Genomic DNA, 9,494 nt, shown 5'->3' with positions numbered 1-9,494 from the left:
ACTGTTATTTTTTGAGTTTTATAATAAAAGTTGACAAATAACAGTTATTCGTCGTGATCAAAAATAAAACTCAAACTTGATTTATGGCGATTTTGTGGGTAAACAAAATTTTAAAAAAATATAGGTATAAAATATGCGCGGTTGCCTTTTTTAACAAATTTTTAGTAAGTTATAAAAAGCACGGGTATCATGTTTTTTTTAATTATTTCATTTTTTCAAAATTGTCAAGGGAATAACTGTTATTCATAAAAATCAGAAAATAACAGTTATTTTTTGAGTTTTTTTATAAAAATCAAAAAATAAAAATCATTACGGATTTGTAAACTACAATGGCTAATAAAAATTGTGGTGTATTTAAAAAATTTTTAGGACCCTTCTAAGTGCGTGATTTTTTTGTATGAAAAATTTACAATAACAGTTATTTTCGTTCCCTGATTTAACAATAAGGAAAGACAATTAATAAATTCAGTCATGAAGTAAGAATAGAAAATTAAAACAAAAAACTATTTCGTTATAGTTCAAAAGATAGGTCTTTTAAAATGTTAAGCATATTACCTAAATTACCTTATAACGTTAACATCGGAAGAATATTTCTAACCAGGGAATAATTGGAACCAGGGAATGGGAACCGATGACTGAAATAAACCTATTCCTAATAGTAAACCGGAACCGATTCCAAAATACAAATTTTATTTCGAAACGATTGTCGTATTGCTGGTACCGGTACGGTTTTGATACTCATCTACTAAATTCGTAAAAAATCTTGGATTAACAAGAGAGAACGCTATGGTCAAGTACTTTGACTATCAGATACACGTTACTCAGCTAAAAGGAGTGCTGCGGAGATGGAGATAAGCAGTCGTCAAAGCTACTGGCACCATCTAGCGGCTGTTTTTTTTTTTTCTCATAACATTTTAATTGATATTCCGATTCTAAAATGTTCTTCTAAACCTCGATACTAAAAAATCGCATTTAAAAGCATTAATTTAATTAATTTAATTAAATTAAATTAATTTAAAAAAAACTTGTTTTCTTAAAAAAATTGCTTAAAGTTTTACATAGCTCTCCAACAACTAATATAATAATTTTGATTAAGATTTAGGAAATTTAATGGAATATTTATACCCGTTACTCGTAGAGTAAAAGGGCATATAAGATTCGTGCAAAAGTATGTAACAGGTAGAAGGAAGCGTTTCCGACCCTATAAACTATATATATTCTTGATCAGGATCACTAGCCGAGTCTATCTAGCCATGTCCGTCTGTCCGTCTGTCTGTCCGTCTGTCTGTCTGTATGAACGCTGAGATCTCGGAAACTACAAAGGCTAGAAGGTTGAGATTTCCGCACACAAATTCTTGGGCTTCCTACGCAGCGCAAGTTTATTTCAGCCGAGCGCCACGCCCCCTCTAACGCCCACAATCGGCCACTAACGATTTTAAAATGTGTCTGGCGCCCACACCTTTAAAGATTTCCGAGAAGTATAAATGCAGTTTTGTTGTGTATATTTATACTTATCGAATTTTTCAAATCGGACCATTCATTAAAAAGTTATACGCAATCAAATAAAATGTTCTATATCCATCTCCCTCGCACTCCCTTTAGCCGAGTGACGACTATTAGATAGTCGGGACACGAACCCGACTATAGCGTTCTCTCTTGTTTTATTTTAAGTTCGCCTTGAAATGTTACAACCGCTTCAAAATGTGATGGGATGTTTATTCTTCGACAGTTAAAGAAAAATTAATGTTTCAAATTCTTATTTTAAAAAAATGAATGCCAGAGATAGGATAATTTTAGGCTTAATTTTATTTCATCGGTCCCTTAAAACAAATCCTGTTGATATTGGCCTTGCTACCTCGTTCTACATTTTCTCCTTTGTTAATTGGCCCTGAGTTTTTTGTTTTTTAAAGATGCAATTTTTAAACTAATTAAACCGAGTTATGTTTACTCTTTGTAACGATGTTAATTCTTGATAATTAATTAGTTACCTAAGAATGAATCTTCAATTCGATATTTTTGCATTTCACCATTGATATTTTGTTTCAGTATTTTTGTTTCCATTTATTTAATAAATAATAGGGAAGACAGGTGGGCAGGGAAGCCGTGAATCAAATTGTTTAAACATTTGAATTTATTTAAACAATATGAGGCACATGTAATAAAAATCAAGAGAATCAATTGGTTTGAATATTTAATGTTCTTTTAATATTATCAATGCGATTTGAATTTTAGTTCACAAAAATCGGTTACAAAATGTCTTATGTAAGTATGTTGGGGAAATGTAAATGAAACCCTTCAGTTCCAGATGTCACTTTTCCCTCGGTAATCATCAAGGGAAAACCCGAGGACAGGTCATTTGTACCTCAGGACGAACCGAGGACGCCACATAGAGAAAATTGTTTGGGAGTTCCGCTTTTTCCCTCAGTACAAATCAAACGAAATTTTTTCGAAGTCCCCGTGGATATACCAAGGGCATTATACGAAATTGTCCCTTGAGATGTCCTTAACCGGGGACATGTCCCGTATGATTCCATTAGGTTGTCACTTAGGAAAATCCATCATTGTGTCATAGGTGATTTCATGGATGACTTTTTAAAAATGTCATCAGCAATTTCATGTACAAAAAATACTTTTTTTGCATTATATAAAATAAGAAACATACAAATTTATTTTTAATTGTATTTTGTGTTCAATTGTTTTACTTACATTTCGTACAATTAATAATAATACCCCTTGTTTTTTTTCCAGGAACCAAAAATAACAGTTATTTTTCGGAGAAAAAAGTCACTTAACCAATTCAGATCCACAATGACCTACATTTTTGTAACTTTTTTGAAATTGGTCATTAAGTAACTGTTATTTCAGACTTTTAAAATAAAAGTCAGAGAATAACAGTTATTTTTTACCGAAAAAATAAAAGTCCTCCGTAACTTTTATTCATGACTTTTAAAATAAAAGTCTAAAAATAACTGTTATAAAATAATAAAAATAACAGTTATTTTTAGACTGAAAAAATAAAAGTCAAGATAACTCTAATGAAAAGACATAGTGAAAAAATCATTAAATAACTTTTATTTGGTGATCGAAAATATATGTCTTAAATATCTGTTGCTTAATTGGAATTGGAATTTTAAAGGTTGCAATTTGTAGTTATACACATGAATTCTTCAACATAATAAGACCGCGAATACTTCAGACCTAGAGGAACCATTAATGACCATGGTAACAATTTTTAAAATTCTGACCAATACAGCCATTCATAAAGTCATAAACATAATAAGACCGCGAATTCTTCAGACATGGTAACAATCTTTAAAGTTCTGTTCTTGATATTTATGTAAGATTGCCGTCCTCATGAATTTTCCCAGGTATGGTGAATATTTAACCAAGGATCCTGAAAAAATTAAAGACAGACATATGTTTTAAAAATATGTTTTAGTTGTATATTTTTATATTTACCTTTTTACATTTCTAGCGCTGGCCACGGAAAATGTATGTATGTACATATTGCAAGAGTTTTTACACCCAGAAACAATACCAAACGGGACATATTTCTACCGGTTATTTTAATTAATATAAACTGAACATATGTAAATGAATTAAAATGCCAGTTACCTAACTTTTAATGCAATTGGTAAACACTTGTAAAATTTTAGCACGTTGTTCTCTTCGATTGACAGTCAAAAAATACAGCCAGTCATGATTTTGCATTCCCTTTTTCTTTTGATTCATTGTCGCTTGTGCCGCGTGCCAATGCTCCTATGTATACCCTTTCTATTGAGTAAAAGCACAGTATCATTTTTATGAAGATACAAATTTTAATATTTTATTATTTAAAAAATATTATGGACCAATTCGACTTTTGGAATATTATAAAATCAATTTAAATAATAAACTTAATTAGTTAAATGTGTTTTTTAAGTAAATTCAATTTATATTTATAAAACGAAAATGAAAGGGCATACACATGTCGCTCTGTCACACAAATTTTACCGGCCAAATTTTAGTTGCTAACTGAACATAACTGTAAGACGAACAAGAGAATGACGGACCGGCCGAAATTCGTCACTGCTAGCGTCAAGTGCGGGCAAATTATAAGACAAGGAAAGAGAGCGCAATATATAAATATCGGCTCTGCTACCGACTGCTCTGCTGACGTCGACAGTGGCCGAGCGTTTGACCTAAGGAATTGTCACCGACACGGGATGCCAGAACTGAAGGGAATATTCTTTTGTGCGTGTGTGTGTACTTGGACTTGGTTAAGGATGCTGAATCTCCAAGAAATTTAAATGCAGTTATTTGCGGGTATGCCATAAGATTATGAACATCACATTTTTAAACCATTTTAACATTTATAACAGAGAAATGGCAAAATAAAGAATTAAAAAAAAGAGAGAACGCTATAGTCGAGTGCCTCGACTATTAGATACCCGTTACTCAGCTAAACAACTTAATAGAAATATGCCTTCTTATATGTTTTTCGCCGCTCGATTTTTACCCAGGGATCTCTTTCTAGAAGAGGCTTTCTAGAACTTTCAATTCTGCCTAGCACATCTTCCGTCTCTCTCTAGCGCACTCGAATGCACTTGTGAAAAACGTATACGAGCAAAATGAGACAAAATGCGCGCCCCATTTCAAATAATTTAAAATTTGCATTATCATAATGTGAATTAGAGTGACCACAGAAAAGAAGGCAGATTTTTTCGAATGCCATTTCTTAGATGGCGCTAGTGTATATTGTATTGCGCCATCTACCGCCAGATATTGATACTACTGGTCATGAAAGGCGGAAATGTAGTCGCTGGCCAGGTTTAAGCGTTTATTGGGTTTGTGGGCGTTAGAGTCGGCGTGGCAATTTTTTACTTGGCCAATCGATATGTATTGACGAAGCGAATACAAATCAGTAACTATTTTCATAATAGCTTCAAAACTGTGGGCGTTAGAGGGGGCTTGAAAGCGTTAGAGGGGGCGTGGCACCTTTTTGAAACAAACTTGCGCTGCGTAGAAACACCTAGAATCTGCATGCAAAATGCCAATCCTCTAGTTTTTATAGTTTCCGAGATCTCAGCGTTCATACGGACAGACAGACAGACAGACGGACATGGCTAGATCGACTCGGCTAGTGATCCTGATCAAGAATATATATACTTTATGGGGTCGGAAACGCTTCCTTCTAGCTGTTACATACTTTTGCACGAATACAATATACCCTTTTACTCTGAAATGTTGAAGTATTCTTTTAGCAAAAGGATATCAGTATTATCTTGAATTTGAATTTGAGCGAATCTCAATTCCTTAGTCAGCTGCAATGCACACACACAAACGTACACACGCATATACATATGTATCTAATGGCTGTGTGTGTAAAATACGCATTTTTTTGATATATTTATTTTGTGCGTGTATGTGTACATAGCAGAGCAAATCATTTTTATACCCTTGTAGAGGGTATTATAATTTCAGTCAGATGTTTGCAACGCAGTGAAGGAGACGTTTCCGACCACATAAAGTATATATATTCTTGATCAGCACCAATAGCCGAGTCTATCTAGCCATGTCCGTCTGTCCGTCTGTCCGTCTGTCCGTTTCTATGCGAACTAGTCTCTCAGTTTTAAAGCTATCGCGATGAAACTTTCCCGAAGGTCTTCTTTCTATTGCAGGTAGTACATATGTCGGAGCCAGCCGGATCGGACCACTATATCTTAAGGCTCCCAAACAAATATAAGAAAATTCATTGTAACTTTGTAGGAAGTAGGCGTTTTGATTCTTGACTACTTAAAAACAAAATTCAAATAAATCGAAACGCTGAATCTGGAATCCCTGGAACTGCACCGAGTGAGTATTCTTTTATCTACAAGGGTATATAAGCTTCGGCTGGCCGAAGGTAGCTTCCTTTCTTGTTTGTTTTTGTTTTTTACAAATCCAAAATTTGTCGACAACTCAACATTTGACAACTAATAAATAGTTTTCTGATCGGGTTTTGCATTTTAAAAAACAAAAGCAATTTTAAGGGGTTATATACCTTTTTTTGGATTTTTTTTCAGGTGTGTAGCAATTATTTTATGACACTGAAGTTATTATTTATTGATAGTACATGTTTTTACCGAAACAACAAGCGTTCGTTCTTGAAAAATTATGAATAATTTACGAAGTTATGGCAATTCTTTCGGAACCCGTTTTTTTATAGCGGCTTGCGATGACCACGATGGAAGTCCAGCAGGTCAACTGATATCAAACAAGAAAGGAAGCTACCTTCGGCCAGCCGAAGCTTATATACCCTTGCAGATAAAAGAATGCTCACTCGGTGCAGTTCCAGGGATTCCAGACTCAGCGTTTCTATTTATTTAAATTTTATTTTTAAGTAGTCAAGAATCAAAACGCCTACTTCCTACAAAGTTACAATGAATTTTCTTATATTTGTTTCAATATTCCTATGGGAGCCTTAAGATATAGTGGTCCGACCCGGCTCGCTCCGACATATGTACTACCTGCAATAGAAAGAAGACTTTCGGGAAAGTTTCATCGCGATAGCTTTAAAACTGAGAGACTAGTTCGCATAGAAACGGACAGACGGACAGACGGACAGACAGACAGACGGAAAGACGGACATGTCTAGATAGACTCGGCTATTGGTGCTGATCAAGAATATATGTACTTTATGTGGTCGGAAAAGTCTCCTTCACTGCGTTGCAAACATCTGACTGAAATTGTAATACCCTCTGCAAGGGTATAAAAAGTGCAGTAGTGTGAAAGTTGTCGGAAGCTAAATCGGGAAATGGATATGTCTAATAATGAGAATATCGAGTGCAATATTAATTCTTGGCAAAATGTAAGTTTTTGTAATGGTAAATTGAGTATACGCACGTAGAAGATTGATTTGTTTTATAAGTTAAATTAATACCTTTGGCGTACTTTTTTGTGTTTGTCCCAGCTACAGTAATTATGTATGTATGTATTGGTAAATATCTACTCGCAAAAAATCGTGTTTGGATGTATTATGTGTTCAAAATCATTAATATATTGCTTTGCAATCAGACTTCAGCATCTCCTCCTCAGTACGACACCGCCTCTACTAAGGCAAAGCTTCTAAGTGGCCAATTTCAATATTCGACTAAGCGTGGCAGAAGTAAAGTATGGGACACTCTTGCAAAAATTTTGGATGGTAATGGCCTTGAAATTAATAGTTTCGTTGTTTGTAAAGTGTGCTTAAATATTTATAAATATGACAAAACCACATCGAATATGGTAAAACATAAATGTTACATTATGGCCTCTTCAACCAGATGTCGAAGTTAATTCTACAACAACAAAAAATTGCACTCGAATCATAACCGAATGGACTGTGAAGAATAATCGTTCCTTCAGCATAATTGAAGACTCTGGTCTAAAAAATGTATCTCAATTTTTGCTAAAAGTTGGTGCCACCTATGGCCAGAATGTGAATCTTGACACATTACTTCCACACCCGACCACCATATTTCGTAATATTGGAAAGCTATAGGGGAGTGTAGGGTAATTTGACGAGTAGGGTAATGTGACGAACTCGTCGAATCTCATATATGACGTCACGACAAAAATTCCAAATCAATGTAGTCGTCTCCCCTTATCGTGTCGACAATGTATTTACAGTAATATTAATAAGAAGTCCCGTAATTTGTTCGTGAGGTAATTTTCGCTAAAAATGTGGTGCGCAAACTAGCAAACCCATTCAATTTACTTGTGTATCACCAGTGCCAGAGCAAAGATGAGTGGAAAATAAAATAAGGCAAATATATGCACGTATACATAGATCTTTATCAACAGTTTTTGGTACCTCGCGTTTTTTTCTTTTGCGCCGTTTGAGAGTGACACCGTTTTTGCTCCAAGTCTATCTTGTAGGGTATCGTGACGAACTTTTTGTAGGGTATTGTGACGAACTTTTTTTATTCAAGAATTTTAACTGCTATCGTGGATTATTTGAATAATAATACCAGATAACATTTACTGCTGCAGTTTAATTGTTGTTTTTAATAGTGACGTCAGTTTAATTTAATTTTAAAAAAATTTTGCACTTTGACCATTTTTTTTTTGTAAGTTTGGGTATTATCTTATTACTTCTTTCTTTTCCGTATTGTAAGGGCGCGTTTACCAGATAGGTACCTAAAATTCTAAGGCTTAGCTTAGACCTGCACCGTCGAACTTAGCAACATGTTCGTTGCGGATTGCTAGCAACATTTGGGCTTAGGAACATTTGGGAGAGGTTGAGCCACATGCTGCGCTCCTAATAGGTCCGGAAAATTGTGGCTGTGTGGGTTGCTAGGAGAGGCGATCGAGAGCAAGGAGTTGCAAAAATTTTCGCGCCTCTCCGTGGCTGAACGGCGGAGTGGTGGGATTGCAGCTTGGTGGCGTCATGCGGGGGTATATAAGGCGGCCCACTGGTGGCGACTGCTCATACCAAGTGCATTTTTTTCAAAGGTTTAGAGCAAGAGCAAGTGAGTGAGTGAAAGTGGCAACCGTGGTTAAGTGGCTAATCGGCAACTGTTTCAGCTTCCAGCTGGGGCAATCTGACCAAATCCTGCGACGATTTTCCGAGCGTTTGCAAAGGCAGGGGCTCTCAAAGGGTGAGTCAGGGAGTTATCACTCGATTTGGGGAGCCGGTTGTTAATTTTCGACTTTGTGGCGCAGAGGCAAGCGATAGCGAACAGCGACGTGGAAGACCAACGCGGCAAGAACCTAGACGAGGAGTTGCCACAAGGGAGTCACCGCCACGGCCAAGGCCCTGGGTTGTGGCCACCGCAGGCGAAAGTCGCCACTGAATCCACGGCACTTCTAAGAGCCAAACAAAGAGAAAGAAAAACCAGCACTTTCCTCAAGGCAATCCAGATTTTCCTCGCAGCAGAAGTTTTTCCACAATCGCGCTGTTTTTTTTGATTTTTCACCTGACTAATTGGCGCTCCAAAAGCCAGCGAAATTTATTCTCGCCCCAAACACATTAGAAACAACATTAGATTTTAGTTAATTAAGTCTATTTTTCTTTTTTTTTATTTGCTTTTATTCAAAACCCTAAACTAAAACGAAAACAAAAGAACTTGAACAGAATCAAAGTCGAACCAGCGCGAGCAAAACAAACTAAGAAAGATATTACGTAACACTAATTTTATGCGCGAGGCTTGAGGCAGGCGATATTTTCTAAAATCTCTTCCACAGGTGCGGCAGCCTCTTTGGAAGCGCTTTCATCGTAGGATGCAGCAGTTGAACTTTTCCTTTTCTTTTTAATTCACACGCGAGCGCGAAGTAATTGCCAAATTTTTGCGGATCAGCAAATTAAAATCAACTGCATTCGGTTGCAATATCTGTCCATCTAGAGAATGGAAGTTCTTTTCTTTCGCAGAGAGATTTATCAATTACACTATGCAGCATCAAAAATTAACATCGATGAATGCTATATTTTTGGATTCGTTACGAATTCCCAAGTTAAACTGCGTTTTCCAAAGAGTTCCCCGACGCAAGGATTC

Source organism: Drosophila takahashii, chromosome 3R (genome assembly GCF_030179915.1).
Source record: "Drosophila takahashii strain IR98-3 E-12201 chromosome 3R, DtakHiC1v2, whole genome shotgun sequence".
Classification (NCBI taxonomy): Eukaryota; Metazoa; Arthropoda; class Insecta; order Diptera; family Drosophilidae; genus Drosophila; species Drosophila takahashii.
This window is presented reverse-complemented; position numbering follows the sequence as displayed.